The sequence below is a fragment of the Camponotus vicinus genome, unplaced genomic scaffold (assembly GCF_025532165.1).
Source record: "Camponotus vicinus isolate PSW18456_S1 unplaced genomic scaffold, iyCamVici1.0 SCAF_4, whole genome shotgun sequence".
NCBI lineage: Eukaryota > Metazoa > Arthropoda > Insecta > Hymenoptera > Formicidae > Camponotus > Camponotus vicinus.
This window is the reverse complement of record NW_028141976.1, coordinates 18,510,677-18,527,926: the sequence shown is the minus strand read 5'-3', so window position 1 is coordinate 18,527,926 and position 17,250 is coordinate 18,510,677. Positions and strand designations below refer to the sequence as shown.

The following is a 17,250-nucleotide window of genomic DNA, read 5'->3' as shown; positions in this document are numbered from 1 at the left end:
TTTTGGCTGCTATGTTTTTTAATCAGACTTTAAATCAAACGCAGTCAACTATCTCAACCTCATTTTCATTATCTACGGGTAATGTATTAACAAAAAAATTACGTCTTCATCGTTTGGAGCTTTTTTGCTTATTCATATTTTCGATCTATACTGGCAAAATTATTTTCTACTAAATAATAAATTATCCTGCGATTAAATTTTTTATTCCATTTTTGTTATAAAAAATATATTCTTCTAAGGTCTTCAAAGATTTTGTAATTGAACAAAAGAAAACGAGCAGTTCGTGATACACCCTGTATATTTCTGCATCCGGACCGCGAGCGGACCGAAACGTACCGAATAAAAAGCGACGAGGGAGAGAGAAAGAGCGAGAATAGGTGGCCGGGGGGTGAGGATCGGAGGGAGAGCAGAGTTAAAAAAAAAAAGGAAAAGCAGACGCGGATGAACTATTAAAAGGTACGTTCGAGCGGACGCTACGGTCGGGGGTTTTCATTAAAATTCTTTCGATCTTTTAACATTTCCAATCGGTGTTTGTCGGAATATCGAGTTCTCGCGCGCCCTGGTAAAAATGTAAACGACCGCGTCTGCCGTAACGCGGGCTCAACAACGGCCAAGCTAATAAGCATCTCTCGTGGATGACATTTTCAAGTGTCACGATATCGAGGCCGCCAAACATTTATGAAGTTCCGGAATTGTTTCTCGTAAGCGTTCTTTTAACAACACGTTTCTTTTAAGCTTGCCTCCTTCCTTAAAGAAATACATTTACTCTCTTCCTCAGAGTTTCGCTATCTTATAATTACGTATACAAATATGTACGTTTTCGTTGGGAAAATTTTTGTATAGCGTACAAATTTTTAATAATATTTAGCAATAATGCGTATAATAATGTAGCGTATAAATAATTTTAATAAATCTTAAGTGCATTCGATACATTAAATTACAAATAATTAATAATTCATAACATGCTATATAATTAACAAAGAAAGGGAATATTGTCACTGCAAGTTGCGAGTAGATGATCCGTAGCGTCAACGATGAGCAAATTATCATTTTCGATGGGTAACGCGAGCCAGTGAACGATGACCCGAAACAGTCATCGAGAAAGTGATGAACTCGAATTCCACCCTGATTACCAGCGCGCGCTCCATTAACTCGAATTTTGTGCGAACCAATCGACCGTACTAGTCATCGCTGTTGTAACCCTTTCAAATAGCAAGTCCTTCCTACAATTACCGATTTGCGTGCGCGTGCTTCTATTAGCGTAACAATTTAATGTAAAGTATATTTTACATTTTATTCACACATTGCGGATCATCGAAATGTACAAAATCAACAGAGAAACCAAGTGCCAAATATATTATATAAAACGATATGAGCAACACAATTTTGTATCCGCTGTATTTTCAGTGTATTATAATTTCATTTGGGTATCTTTCGCTATTTTGCTGGTTTTCATTTTCATATCTAATAAAACACAAATACTCAAGGATATAATTTAAGAACTTTGCGACTTTTTGATAAGATTTTTTTCTTATCTTTTTCTTAATTCTTTGAGAAAGCATAACGTTATAAAATCGATCGCTTCTATACCATCCGTTTAAAGTGTCTTCTAATTGTCCCTTAAACACGTATTGTATGCTCAGTCCATGATGATCACTAGGCTTAAAGCTCATAAACAGTATCACGCACGAATTAATTGCGGCACGTGTTACTCCATTTAACCTAAATCGCGTGGTGAACGCCGCGTATAAATCATTAAGCATTAAGCGTACTAATTACATCTGTTCCTAAGCAGCTACATTAACGAGCGAGTACTGAACTGGTCTCGCCATTCTGAGAAGACTGAACGAATTTAGTAACGGCACTACTACTTCGCTAACTCTTAACGATTCTCGGAATACAAATAGGTCAAAACGTATCAGGCACGATTTAATATCGCGAGCGTTCGCCTCTCGAAGGATTGCGGCTTTTCTTAAATCGGGTTAAAATCGGTCAGCGCGATCGATCAAAGTGCTAAAATAAATCCGAGGATAAGAATACGTAAAGGGAGACTAAAGTAGTTGAATTTTATCACGGTGAGAAGACGCAACGATGTATCGCCCCGAGATACCAATACGTCCATGCGCGCATTTGTATCTCGTCGCGATGCGTCGCGATGCATCAACGATGCATCGCGACGCACCGCGAGGAGAGAACGCGCACGATTTAAAGCGGTCCGTTTTTTTCTCCGACAGCGTATTTCGTGGGCACGGTTGGAACCGCTTCTTTCCGGGGCAACGCGCCCGCCGCGCGGTGAATCATTATTTATTTTTGTGTTTCACGCTGTCAAGTGGCGGTGAGAGAAGCGAGCGAGGGAACGACGGTATGGCAAGAGAGGGAAAAAGGGCGCGGAGAGAGAGAGAGAGAGAGAGAGAGAGAGAGAGAGAGAAAAAGGGAGAGAGAAAGAGCGGGCGAAAGTCGGATGGAAGAGGATGCTTCGCCGCGCGCCCGCTCGAGTAATTATTACGGATTTTCCGGATCTAATTCTCCGGACGGTAACACGACACAATTCACTCACGCAGATTGCGCACGAGAGGATGTAAATTCCTGTCAGTCGGACGGTCCATTTCATCTCCTCTTTTTCGCCGGAGCTCCTAACCGACACCGAGGTCGGAGAGCTGGACGATTATTCGGTTTTCCACTTTCTCCTCGCCTCTTCTTCGCTCTCCCTCCCTTCCCTCTTCCCTCCCCTTTTCTACACTCGTTTCGCGCACTCGTGCCTCCGTCCGATGCTTCGTATCTTTCGAACCACGATTTTACACATCTCGCACATATCTTCTGACAAAAAAAAAATTTAACTCAAATTTTAACTTTCATTGCAGATTGCGTTTATTGGTATTGCTATATTTTGAATCATAAAAGAAAATGTATATGTAATTTCTGAAATTTTAATAAGACTTTGTCGATGATTTCTCTCTGTCGAGGCGTTTATATTAAGTATAAAGTTATTTAAAAAATGTTCATCTGGATTATTATAAAAAACATAAAGTAAAGCAAACTTTGTCGATCGTTTAAATTGTTCGTACTTGACTTATTCTCCTTTCCATCGGTTCCGAAATATCCCTTTAAGAAAGTAAATCCATATTCGAGGCTGTCTATTTTTACCCGAAACGGATGATCGGACAACAACACATAAACGTATATACGAGGGATCGTTAGTATGCCATAAGGTACTAATCGTCCACAAAAAAAAAAAAATAATACTACGATATCAGTCGCTCGATTTTATCTCCCCTCTTCGCGCGCAACCCCTTCAAATACATGTTAAAGCTACACATGCCGCCCATGTGGTATAATTATACGAACGCTTTCATTCGTATTTCGAATTTCGTTTTACTCGATGCTAGAGACTAAATCAGGTGATACCTGTCCTCGAAAAGATACGATAACACAGTGCCATTCAGTGTTTCGCGTGTTGTCTAATTAAACGTTCTCTCGACTCCGAATATCATGTTCAACCAGCTGGATCTAGATATTATCCAACGAGTATGCGTGCGTCAACGCATAAGCGCGAGACGGGACGATTGTGTGCGAGCGGTCATTAAGGATGCCAAGGGCCACTAATCGTCATCAGAGACGTATTCACCGACGTGGCGTCGTACACAGAAAATAAAATTGCCTCCCCACCCGGGCGTCGGTCAATGGACATAATGATTATTTTCTGCGGTATAATGAGCGCAGCCGCCACCGCTGCGCCGCGTTGTGTCTACGCGGTGGAAAGATAATAAAAGATTCAGGTCAATAGCGGTGTAATGAGGTATCTGGAATCCATCAAGGATTCATACGCTGAACATACATAATAAAGACCGCACTGGTTAACGTATAGGTACGTAGCGCGAAATGCAATTTACGGAGAATGTGTGCGTGCATGCTCGCGTGTGTGTGTATGTATATTTGTATGTATGGTCGCCGCGCAACAGTGTACGATCGCGAAATACGTATCAGCAACTTCACTTAGGATTGTCTGTTTCCAGCGAACCGTTATTTGTCCGCGAGATAGAACGTATCTACGTATCTACGTATCTTACATCTATGTATCGCTGTTGTCGGATAAAACTCCGAGCTATCATATAAACAGCGTAAAAAAAGGAATTATTTATTGCAGCGGATTGCATTCTCAAAAGGTGGATAACATCAATGGTGATAATGTCAGCTAACGTAATTTACTCGCACAACGCCGCGGCCGCAAATTGAATCGCTTGGACTAACCGCATCGAAATAAATGGCGAGGTCGCAATTTAATAAGGACCAGTCACCATCTTCCGGTGATTAATTCTTGCTAAAAAGTTTCAGCAACTTTACAGACTCCTTTCTCATGGATCTTAACTTCTCGGAGTCATTCTTGCCAACCGCCAGCCCCCTCGTCTACCAGCGAAGTAAACTTTTAATCCTCCGCTGTCTCAAGAACTTTCCATCCTGTAAAACAATCGGCAACGACACCATTTCCGTATTCGACGCATCAACACTCGATACCTTTAATTTCTAATTGCATCATTATTTAGCACTTTTTCATATTATTGGCTCAATGAAATTTTGATTTGATCGAAATGTATATCTCTCTTAATTTTATCAAGCCAATTTGACGGCGCATATTAACGACGACAAAACGAAATTTTGCTTAAAAATTTTACAATAAAATAAGATATACATATTTATAATTAAATGAAAGTAATTTAAATCGACGACACTGGCAATTTATTGATTGAAAATGTATCACAACGTTTCGACCATGGGTTTTGGTCCTTATCAAGTGAACTAAAATTATTACACAAATATAAACAGTAAATAAATTACAATAAAATGTAAACAAAAAATGGAAAAAATTATATACATACAGTATCTTAGATAACTAACACATGGTGAGAAATAAAGAAATCACTGTGTCAAAATTCAGTCATGTCAACCTCTCGATCCAACACAAAGAGAAAGACTAAACCACCTTTATTAGTCTATCATAAATATTGTTTAAACTTTCAGTGTCCTTTTGTAAGTTAACAGTGTTGTCAAACTTTTTGATGAAAAACATTTCAGCAATTTCTCTCTTTCTCACATGTCTCTCATTGTGCAGAATAACCGGTGTTGACCAATCGAAGTCATGATTAAGTTCCAATTTATGTTTGCTAACCACAGAAAGATTGCTTTCGTGCAATTTAATGTTGTTGCAATGTTCTTTGACGCGAGTGCCTAAATATCTTTTTGTTTGGCCAATATATGACATATTACAATTTTTACAGTCCAACTTGTAAACAACTTCAGTCCTGCTATTAATAGGCAATCTATCTTTTCCACGTTTAATTAATGCATTCAGTTTATTAGGTACATTATAGACAACATTAAGACTCACATTTTTGAAAAGGCGACTAATCTCATCACTCAAGCCCATAAACGGTAAAGAAATATAAAAAGGTGTAGTCGCATTATCACATTCCATATTCATATTTACATTGTCGCGATGTTTTAAAAATTCTAGTCTTTTTTTAACGTAACGATTAATAATTTGAGTTGGAAAACAGTTGTTGAAAAGAATCTGTTTAATAATATCAATGTTCTTAAAATGAAATCGAACGTCGGATAATAAAATAGCGCGGTCAACAAGATTGTAAATGGTGTTCATTTTATATTTAAACGGATGCTTGGAATAAAAATTAATGTATCTATTAGAACAAGTAGGTTTTCTGTACCAATCCGTCAAAAGCCGACCCTCCGAACGAATAACAGTCGTGTCCAAAAAACTAATACGAAAATCATCAAAATTTTTCATCAAAAAGTTTGACAACACTGTTAACTTACAAAAGAACACTGAAAGTTTAAACAATATTTATGAAAGACTAATAAAGGTGGTTTAGTCTTTCTCTTTGTGTTGGATCGAGAGGTTGACATGACTGAATTTTGACACAGTGATTTCTTTATTTCTCACCATGTATTAGTTACCTAAGATACTATATGTATATAATTTTTTCCATTTTTTGTTCACATTTTATTGTAATTTATTTACTGTTTATATTTGTGTAATAATTTTAGTTCACTTGATAAGGACCAAAACCCATGGTCGAAACGTTGTGATACATTTTCAACCAATAAATTGCCAGTGTGATCGATTTAAATTACTTTCATTTATTTTATCTACTGGCGACGTTCAAGAATTTATCATTATATTTATAATTCTTCTTCTATAGATATTTAATCGATTACTATGTAGGCTTGAATACAATCTTATCAATAAAAAGTTTTATGTCTGTAAATTGTTCTCAAAGGAACGCCTTGTATCCTTGGAGAGTGAACGTGAAGCGGGCGTATATTGAAATCAGTTGCCAACAACTTGGGCAATTATAACGATAATTGCGACATACATTATGCTAATGCTGTGCACCATTTGTCCCGTTTCGGTATCCGTTCCGTCTTTATTCGCGCAAAGTTCCACGAAAGAAATAAAATGGAACTTTCTAAACAACCACTCGGCATGCAACGATCGATCCATTTTCTTACACACGCGAACGATATCGTATGGACGTGAGAAAGCTGTTGGTAATTAAACTATCCGTTCACACAAATGAATACATTAGATAGACAGATTTATCTAAACGATCGCTTGGAGCTTTTGATCACGATTTGATCACGATTAAACATTTATTCAGAAAATATTTACGATACAATCGTACTCTACCTGCGAAATTTCCGATAATATCGCGAATTAACGCGAACAAGAGATAAGAAAAAATTCAAGCAAGAATAAGACGCGAGCGCGCGTTTGTTTAACATTTAAACGCCATGAATCCACGCTTCAATAAGAAGCATTAAATGAAAAACGAGGAGTGTAACCGGCTTGCCAGGGCCTTTTCTGATATTTTTTTTTCGACGGAATACAAGTTATTACGCGACGCTTGGCTCAGTCCCGTTTGAAATCCCCGATGCCATTAAAATAGAAATGGGAAAGCCGGCCCTCCCAATTCCAGCATAATATTGTGATTACGATATGCACAGACGCTTTATATATATACGCGTGTACACCCGCGCGAGAAACTTCGGACGAGAGATGCCCCGTGTCCAATACACATTCAATATCAGAATCGGCGCTTCGCGTTTCCCATGCATTTATTCCTGCATAAACACGACCCCATCTGAATCATAATTTTTTCTTTTTTTCTTCGATATCTAACGTATATTTGAACGACAAGATTGCAACATTTCATTTTCTTTCTACCAATGACGTCTCTGATAAAATATGCACGTATGCTGTATGACTCTCGAGGCGATCTCTGGATTTTTAATTGTAATTCGCTACATTTTAGAATAAATTGCGAAATCGGGACGATAACATATGGTGATGCTCAATATGCAATTTTAATAAATGGTCCAAGTAGCCAAGAGCATATATATTAATTTATTTAATACGTTATATGGTTTGCTTGTGCATAATTTCTGACATGTATACCAAAATAGTGCAATTGAACAATATATTATCGATTTATGCCAAGTTTTATATCGAATACGAAAATATATCTCGGAGTGGCAGCTGCATATTCGCTGCTGTTAGAGGGTTGCTTCATGCTTGCCGTGTGTTTATTCCTGCCTGCGTCAGTCTGTCGTTATATCTCCAGTGCCTAATGTATGTTTCAGCAACACATATTCCTCTGCTGCGTCGTTTTAAATTTCACAGCATATATTTCTAAAGTTTGCATCCTCCTAACAGGCGTAATAAATGTTGTATATTGATTTTCTGTTATTATTAATAATAATCGCAACAATTCACGATTGCCAATTTCGTCATTAAAATTTCAATTACAAAATATAAAATTCTATATTTTAAAAGTCAGCTATGCAAAAAAGGGTCTAAAGTATTTGTGTCGGTGTGACTTTTAATTCCGTTCGAACGCAACTCTTGCAAGACATGTGCATATATATTATGTATTTTTTTTCATTTTTTCTTTGTTTGTTCAATGTCTTTAAGAATTCGCAAAGAATAATGAATAAAAAAAAAAATGAGAGAAAGAGATAGGAATTTGAAATACATGGAATACAAAACAAAACTATCGCTTACGCGCGCAGCATCACCATAAATCCTAAGTGTATGGCTACGTAGGTCGTATTTGCGCGTGAGATAGTGCTCGGAGTGGAGAATGTATCAAAATCAGGCGCGAGGTTGCTTTATGGACGAGAACGCTCGTAAATACGCACTTCTGGTACTCCTGCTCGGCTACGGAACGGCCGAGACTCCGGAGAAACTGCCTGGATAGGTTTAGCGATAGAGAAAGGGCTACGAAATAGCTTCTACGGGATGCTAATAAAAGATAAAACGGACCAGATAAACTCGCGCGAGGGCGATACCGCCTCTCGCTTGTATCCTCGCCGCTATTGTTTCGAGCATCGTCATTTTCTGACCGATGCCCGACGTGGCATTTGAATACAATTGATTATCGAAACATGAGACAGCTTGACTTCAAATTTAATTTTAACTTCTTAAGACACACGGAAAAATAGCGATAAGCAATAAGCAAATAAATATTTTTTGTTTGCTTACTTTGTACGACGTCGGTTCGCGTTTTAATTAATTTTCAATTAATTATTAATTAATTTTCACAATTGCCAATATAATCGCGATTAAAATATATTCTTTATTTATTTATATTCTAAATTAAAATCGTAGAAAAAAAATTACACGCGAATTTTACGCGATAATTAGAGTTAGTTAATGCCATTTTCGATTGTAAGCCAGAACGTAAACTATTGCGTATACCTCCTAACTTTCATTCAAACGAAAAGAGAAAATAATTCTATTATGGCGGGAAAAAAAATATCATCCTATATCTATCTTAAAAATGGCCAACAGCGAAAATTAAGTTTCGAGAATACATTTCGAACATTAATACAAATTTTTATCATTTTTTTATCTTGACAAAAAAATCTCTTTTATTGCAGAGTAATTACATGTACTGCATAATATATAAATGTATCTAAACCAGTAACCCCCTTGTTTCCGCGTGTTTCGATGAAAAATTTACGCTCCGTATTTAAAAATTAATATGAAATTTTTTATTACTTTTTATCTCGGCAAAAAAATCTCTTTTATTGCAATATAAAATAATTACGTATTTTATAAAAAAATTTTACGGGAAACGGAATATGCTACTATCCAATCCAGAAATGAAAAAGTTGATCGTATATTAAATATTGTCCGGTCGATTGGCGCGCTCGACACGCGAGTTTACCGCGAGAAACGACTCCATATCAATAAAATCCCTCCTAATATCGACTTTGCGAGGTAATAATGTGCTAAAAAGCAGGAGCGGAACATTGCTTGGAGAGAAACATCTTGACGATTTCAAGGCGTTAAGTGAACACACGAGATCGAGCGTAACTCTTAAACGACGACGATTAACAGATACGAGGAGTCTTCGACGAGCGTTTCACACGCATCGCGAATGTAGTGCACGCGCGTTTACACGCACGCTCTCCGCGAAAGCGATGTAGATTGACATTTTCAATCGCTCACGAACCGTTATTAAAACGTCATGTACACGGACGAGCGGCCGTCGCTTGACGGGAAAATTTGACTTACTGGATCTCGCGGCCTGTCCCACCGATTGCCTGGCCTGCCCCTTGCACGACTGTATTTTGCTCCAATCAATTACAAAATGTTGGCAGAGCCGGCTTAACGACAAACGCGCACTGCGATGCGAGATAGCGAGACGATAAGTCGACAAGAGACGATAGTGATTATCAAGTTTGCGCGACGCTTCTCGCGCTTCTTTGCGTCGCAATAAACGCATACTAACAACTTGCAAAAAGGAAAGAGCTCGAATGAATATTAATCGTTTACGTAAATTATTTTTCAACTGATACACCTTTGGTACGCCGCTTTATCAAATGGGAATTATTTACTCATGTACAATAGTTTGCAAATGTTGTTCTATTAAAAAAAAATATGTGCGTAAAGTTTTATCAAAATATTTTGCTATAATTTATTGATTATTCATTAAAATATGAAATAATACGATGATAATACGATGATAAATCACTCATTTTAATTATAAAATTAATAATATTACGCTTTTAAGAGAGAGAGAGAGAGATTTTTGCCAGGCATGTTTTTAATGATATTTGTGATGGTTTTTATCATACTATGTACACTCGACGAATTCTCACTTCTCTTTAACAAATGCTTCTTCGTAAATCGTTCCATGAAATATTCATAATTAGCATGTTACGTCAGAGCTTACGCGTCTTCTACGAAGTCAATGCTATTTCTTATTGCAATACTTGAAATAAATTGAGATTTTCGGCAAATAATCGATCATATTGCACGCAGGAGATAATCATTGGTAAGATATGTTCGCTTCTGGAGAGTACGCTAACGATTCCCCGCAACGTTTTCCCGAACGATTCCCATCCTATTCAAAGCAGCCTGCGGAATTCCCTTACGAGCCTTAGGAATAGTTATATCTTCTGCAATATAGACGGGATCGATGGACCGTGATCGAAGTAGTTCTCTCGCAGCATACCTATGTATATATGGTTTCGCGGAATTCATATATACATGCATTTATTTATAGCTCCACATTGCTATTTCAAAAATTATCTGAGAATTTAAACAATACGTGTATATGAAAAAAGATAATATTCCTTTAATATATTAAAGCGTAAAATTAAAAAAATGTAATAATAGTAATTTGCTACAAAAAAATTGGCATTTTATTATATAGTGTTATAAAATTATTTATATCGCGCAAGATAAAAAAATTGTTAGAACGCTATAAAATCGTTGCATAAACATTTTAAAATTAAAATTATTCAAGTTTAATATAATACACTTTATCTTTGTTTTGACAATTTTTCTCTGTAATTTTTTCATATATATATATATATATATATATATATATATATATATATATATACATATTTAATATATTGATATTAGTACAAAGTTTATTTTATATGTGGGGATTTAAATTGAACAAAGATTCATGTGCTTCATTTTTAAATTATTTAATTATAATAATTACAGATATAATTTCTTTCGAACTTCACATATCTATAAAAGATGAAGTGCAAAGGTTGAAGTTTCGCATACCATGCTCGTCGCAAAGAGGACGACAGGATACAGGCAGGACGCAAGCAGGCGCGTGAATGCAAGGAGCAAGGTGTTAGTCCGCACGGAATTTCCTACGCTTGACGCCGGATACGAGGCTTAATTGCACCACCACACAATGTAAATATGCCGCGTCAGTTAACCGTCCGGTCGCGTACACGCACGCGTAACACGTAGACGCGTGAACGAAACCGGCCACTCTCTGTCTACGATAATGCTCACGTGTCATCGCTCGTTGTTGTGTGTTGTCATTTGCAATAAATTCTTATAGACGGCGTCTTGTTCATTCGGAGCTCTACATCTTTACATCTTCAACGAATGATTTTTCACTTGCATGGCTAATGGATCGCTTTGAAAAATATTTTAATTGCTATATAATTCAATTGAATATATCGAGATAAAATCGTCAGCTTCAATGTTGAAGGAGCGAGATCGCGCGCGATGCGCAAAATTTCTTTAGCTGACGCTCGTATTATTTTAGTTTCGAATCCGTCTGTTACTCCCGTAGATCCAGGCCACCCAACCACGTATTCCTCTTTTCCTTTCCACGAGGCACCGATAGAGAAACGCAAACAGTATGTACGGTGACCTCGCTGTAGGAAGTTTCTAATCCCTGTGGCGGGCTAACGTTCAAATCTACTATGAGCTCGCCCAGCGGATGGTTACACCTCGGTCCAGAGATACAGGTAATGCCTGTTTACAGATATCGGGGCAAACATTAATACAGAGTAGTCTCGGCGCACACCGGAGGATTATATTATTCTTGGGCAGCCGAACGGTCACTAACTTCGCAATGAAATTCATCCTCCAGGCACGAAGATTGTTTCCATATTTGTTCTCTGTTACGTAACGAACACCTTGCAATAACCATAAATGGATTCGAACGTGAAACAAAGCTAATTCGTAAATTAATTTCATTATTTATCGAATAAATTTCGATCGAAATTTTTACAGTACCACGGGAAAACTTATTAATCATATTCTGTTTTATTAACGCAACATTGCGCTCAATGCTTTTGAACTGAATATATTTTTAATTGTCAATTTATTACAATGCAGACATTTTTGATAGGTTCAGATATATTGATATTTCCAATACCATAATTTCCAATACCATAAAACAAGCTATCACTTCGTATCTTATTAAAACTCGCAGACATTTAATAATTATTTTTCTAAGATATTCAATTGCGCAAAATAACTATAACAGCGATTTCGTGTCGCACGCTTTATGAAATGCTGATGAACAAGAAATATACGACGAACATTTTCGACGACAACGAACCTGTTTCTTATCATTCGTCTCCTATCCCTTCGCATGAAACTCGGAGGCCAGAGACGAAGGATCGACGGTGACAGTCGCCTCTGAAGAGCGACTGGGTGGCACCGACGAGACGCACACTCGTGCAGTATCATCCCTTTCAACCCTATACTTAGGGTGACCATCTCATTTATATAGTAAAACAGAGTCGCGCAATGGTGAAGCAGAGACGGGAGTTGAGTTTGTTTGTCGAGCAAACGTTTGCCGACGACACCGCCGGACACTGGTGCCTAGCTCGCTCTGGTCCTTGGTACAAGTCTGTCCGGACCACTGGAGGTACGGGATGGTGGGAGGGGTGGGGATTTAATACCATCTCCCAGGATGAACAGTGGTGGTCAAATAACTTTGCCAAGTGATTCCCTGCGACGGTATTAATGTGTCTGGCCCCTTCGGATTTCTGCTCCATCGCGAAACGTCGATAATCTGCCGGATGGTATCTTTCGTAGGTCATCAAACAAGCTCATCGATTCTACAGAATAAATTGCTTTTGTCTCTTGCTGTTTTGTTTGAATTATTTTTTACGAGGCAAAATATATCAAACAAATCATTTATAAATTGTATGTGTCATTTTTCATATCTTTTTCTTTCTTTAATATAAAAATTAATTCTTTTAGTCTTGCAACTCTTTTTAACTAAAGATTCAAAATTTGATTAAATTAATTGCTTAAGTGTAAAATATGATAATGGTTATTGGCATTGTTTCTGAGATACGTGAGACAAAGTTTAAACACGTGTGACAGGCTGCGAATTCAAGATTCCATTCGTCTTACTCCAAGATCCAAACATCAAGGTCGTAAATCCATCAATAAATCCCTGCGCCCTCTTCGCGGTGACCACATTTGCTTAGGGATAAGAAGCAAAGACAAGCATACGGGGGCGGAGGTGTAAGTCTGTAGGGCAGTGAGGAATGGCTTGGTCTAGCGGGCCTTTAGCCCCGGCTTAGCATGTACTGGAAACACCATCCCCTATCCTTCGTGTCGGGGCCAAGTTATACCCGCAAACAGTCGTACATTAGTGCCTGCAGGAGTCCTGCAGGATTTATAAGGGGCGCACGGGAGGCTATGCAGCCGTCTCCTGATGGTTAAAACTGGAAGAGACGAAACGCGGGCGGGTGTATGGAAAAGCGAGAAGATCCGAGACAAGGTCAGTCCAAGAAGGAGATAGAATACCATCAAGATTTCGCGAAATTCTAAATAACGGCGTATTGTACTATTTATGACAAGTTTACCAATCTGCATAAATTACGTCGATATAATGTATTCTCCAATACGCCTAATTCAATCGTGTTAAGAGAAGCAGAATATTTTCCCTACGAGCTTTTGTCCGAAATCTTACTTCTTATCGACATCTTGGACACAACGAAAATTCATTTTAGCATTAGCGAGTCAAAGTGCAAAGCCCCGTCGACCGTGTGCCGAAGTGTTTTCCCGTTTCCGCGCTTTAACGAGCAATTGGCACACGCCAGAAACGGACGAAACATCGAGCGACGAGCTTAAACTCGCTTCTGGAGTCTCTAAGAGTTCCATTCGGTACGTGAGCACGTCGCCAGAGGGTTGGATCGGCTACGCGAACGAGCCGGAGGGGGCTCGGTAAAGGGGTTCGGTCAGGGCCGACCGGTGGAGAGAGAACGAGGCGGTGGGTGGTGTAGCCAGTGGTCAGCACACTTGGCCGACCCTACTTCGCTAACTAGTTTAATGATATATGTTGAGCTACAAGCGCCTTGATTAATCGTTAACTAATGTTGGACCTCGTAGTGCAGCACCATCGCCAGGCAACACCGAGGCGAGGCACGGCGGGATGGGTCGACAGAAAAGGGGAGAGGGGTTAAAGGGGGAGAGAGTGGTGGCGCGGAAGACAGGAAGGGCGAAGGTTTCTACCGCAGCAGTCCTTACCCTCGTCGAATCCGCCGCTCGTGAATTCGAGCGTGGCCAAACAGAAATCTAATCTCACTCAACGTATAATTTGATTTATGACTCGCGGCCGTACAGTAACGAAAGGAGAGGAAAAAGGACGGTGGACAACAGAGGGAGAAAATAAAAAAGCAAGAGGAACGAAGAAACGGAGGAAGGAACGACCAATTCCAAGGCGTCGATGCAATTTATTGGAGTGTCCATCGTCCTTGAGAAGAGGGGTCTGCGCGGAAATCTCAGACGCGTAGAGTACGTACGCAAATTTACGTCTCGCGAGATACGTCGCAAAAGCCTCCTCGGGCCTCCTCGAATTGAATTAACTCGGCATCTTCCCCCGTCCATACTCCTGAGCTCCGCACGTGGAACATTGGTCATCCCTAATTCGCTTATGGCCCTCGATCAATTAAGTCGTCGGCCATTCGCGCAAATCCCAGTGACCCCTCCACCTCTCTCCCTTTCCTTCCCGCATTCTAGATGTCGCGTACTTGCTCCAAGATAAAGCTCTCGCTACGCATTATAACTGAATATTTGGTACAGCCATAAATCTCTCCTGTATTCTGTATAATTATGCTGCCAAAAACTTTTAACTTACGAAAATATCAAGTATCGTTCACGAAACAATTGCTTAAAATCTATACTATATTAATGTGATTCGAAAGAGCAACGATATTTACGTACAAACTTGCGAAAGATACGTAGATGATATATTCGATCGAAATTCAAAAATCGACGATCATAGCAGAAGCATATCGGACAAATGCGGTTAACATATATCGCGTATACCCGTGAGTATCTTGTGTAGAGAAGTGCAACGGAGGGGGTGACTCAGGGATGCAAGACACCGTGAAATTACCAGCAGAGTCTCCCATCCCCGGAGGGGTGGATGGGCGGTAGAACGGACTCTGTCCACTCTGCGCCCTAGGAACCGCCGTCCAGGCGGGTATTTGTCTTGTCTCCTTGTTTATGAGATCCAACATTGTTATTTGGCACCGCACCGCACCGGGGAGTTCTCGGTGCTGTGCGGCCGCTAGTTTCCGGCGAGTTTCCTACTTTAAAAGGCCGCGTCCCGGTACGCGATTACGCTCTGACTTATCCGCGGTTCTTCCCGCCCCGCGATCGTCTTTAATCAAGGTCCGCCCGGACACTCGCGAGATACGATTAAACTTTGCTCCAACAACGTTAACCAATGTAAAGTGTAAGCTTTTCAGCTGAGTTACCTATAGAATCAAGTTTTTGGCGCACGAATGTATAAATCAGCCATCCTCGATTAACGAAACAATATTTTTAATAATTACTGGAGCCTTATATACGTCTAAATCTGATATATATTAGTGCATTCGAAGAATTATTAATTTAATTCGTATGAATTTTAATAACAATGTAATTTTACCATATTGAAAATGAGCATTGTTCTCTTTACCGTTCGTATTGGGAAATAACATTAACATGTTTAATTATGATAACGTATTAGTAATCGTAAAAGCAGTTCATTCGATATGCTTAAAGCATTCTTAATAATGACCGCCTTGGCGCGGAATTCCTCTAGAGCATTATCGTATAGGTCAGACCGCATTTTCAATTAAATTATCCGCTGCAATCGCGGCACCTTATCGTGAGCGTAATACGTTCTCGATTGCACGGCATTGCACATCGAACTAGTTCGGACAATAGCGCCATATACGGTTAAGCGAATTGCAATCACGTTGTGCTTAGCATTGCTCGTCGCAAGATATTTTAAATCAGTCGAGATAACGCTCGATATTCCATCCATTATTTCTTCAGATTTAAAAATGAGATATATTTTTCTTTATCGTAAATCATGCTTCCAACAGTGTATAAAAATTATAAGTGCCGATAGATACGTATAATTGATGATAATTCGATTAAGATAATTAAAATTAATCGATAAAAAAAGAGAAGATTGATGTAAATGTACCAAGAAATAACAAGGCTATTTTAATTAACCTATTTACCGCAAATCGAACAAGATCATGTATTCGAAGGTTTCTAACGATCAGAATAAATTAAATTTGTGCGCTGAACATAGTCTAGCTACATCGAAGAAACGGATTCTTAATCAGTATATATATTTATTTATAGAGTATTATTTATCTATATATATATATATATATATATATATATATATATATATATATATATATATATAGATAGATATAGATATAGATATATATAGATATATAGATATATAGATAAATAATGTTCTAATAAATACACACACACACACACACACACACACACACACACACACACACACACACATATACAGGGTGACCCATTTTAACTTAGGCAGCCAAATAACTCGAAAAATAAGCACACTACGAAAAAATGTTTAGAATCAAAATTTTGTCATTTCGAGGGGGACGTACAATGACGTTAAAATGAGCCCCCCCACCCATCCCCCTGGGCGGTGAGGGGGGGCAAGTTTGAAATCTTAAATGGGAACCCCTATTTTTTATTGCATATTCGGAATCTTTGGCTAAAAACACATACAATTTGTCTGAAACATTTTTCTCGATTCATGATAGATGGCGCTGTAATCGACGAAATTCAATTTCTTCGATTTCTCTTACTGAGAACCCATGCTTACGATTCTGCAATAAATTAACAATAAAAATACCACGTTTTCATTGTTAATACTCGAAATTAGTCTTAAAACAAACTTCTCATTATTTTTTATTACTCATTAATTACTTCTCAAGAAACTGCTTTTAGCGTAACCTGCCCTTTAGGCAACTTGAATGGTCCAAAGTACCGAGACATTTTGGACTTTCCATCTGATGGAGTTCCTCTAAGTATCCCTCCAAAATTTTGTCCATTTAGTGCCAAAGTCACAAGTGTTTATGTATTTTTTTAACATTTGTACTCTGATAAAA

The 17,250-nt window shown here is 38.5% G+C and overlaps 1 protein-coding gene across 11 annotated transcripts in view; it reads right to left on the bottom strand.

The window, feature by feature from the left end:
• Pdm3 (POU-domain protein pdm3) overlaps window positions 1-17,250 on the bottom strand; it is a 139,313-nt gene that overhangs the window by 79,419 nt on the left and 42,644 nt on the right. The window contains exon 1 of one of the 11 annotated variants that reach the window (XM_083095868.1): window positions 9,596-9,687. The exons of 8 other annotated variants lie outside the window; for them this stretch is intronic. The gene's annotated coding sequence lies outside the window, so the exon portion shown is untranslated. Of the gene's footprint in view, window positions 1-4,248; window positions 4,297-4,874; window positions 4,936-9,595; window positions 9,688-17,250 lie in introns of those variants that run through there. 2 more of the 11 variants (XM_083095867.1, XM_083095866.1) reach the window with 2 other exon arrangements.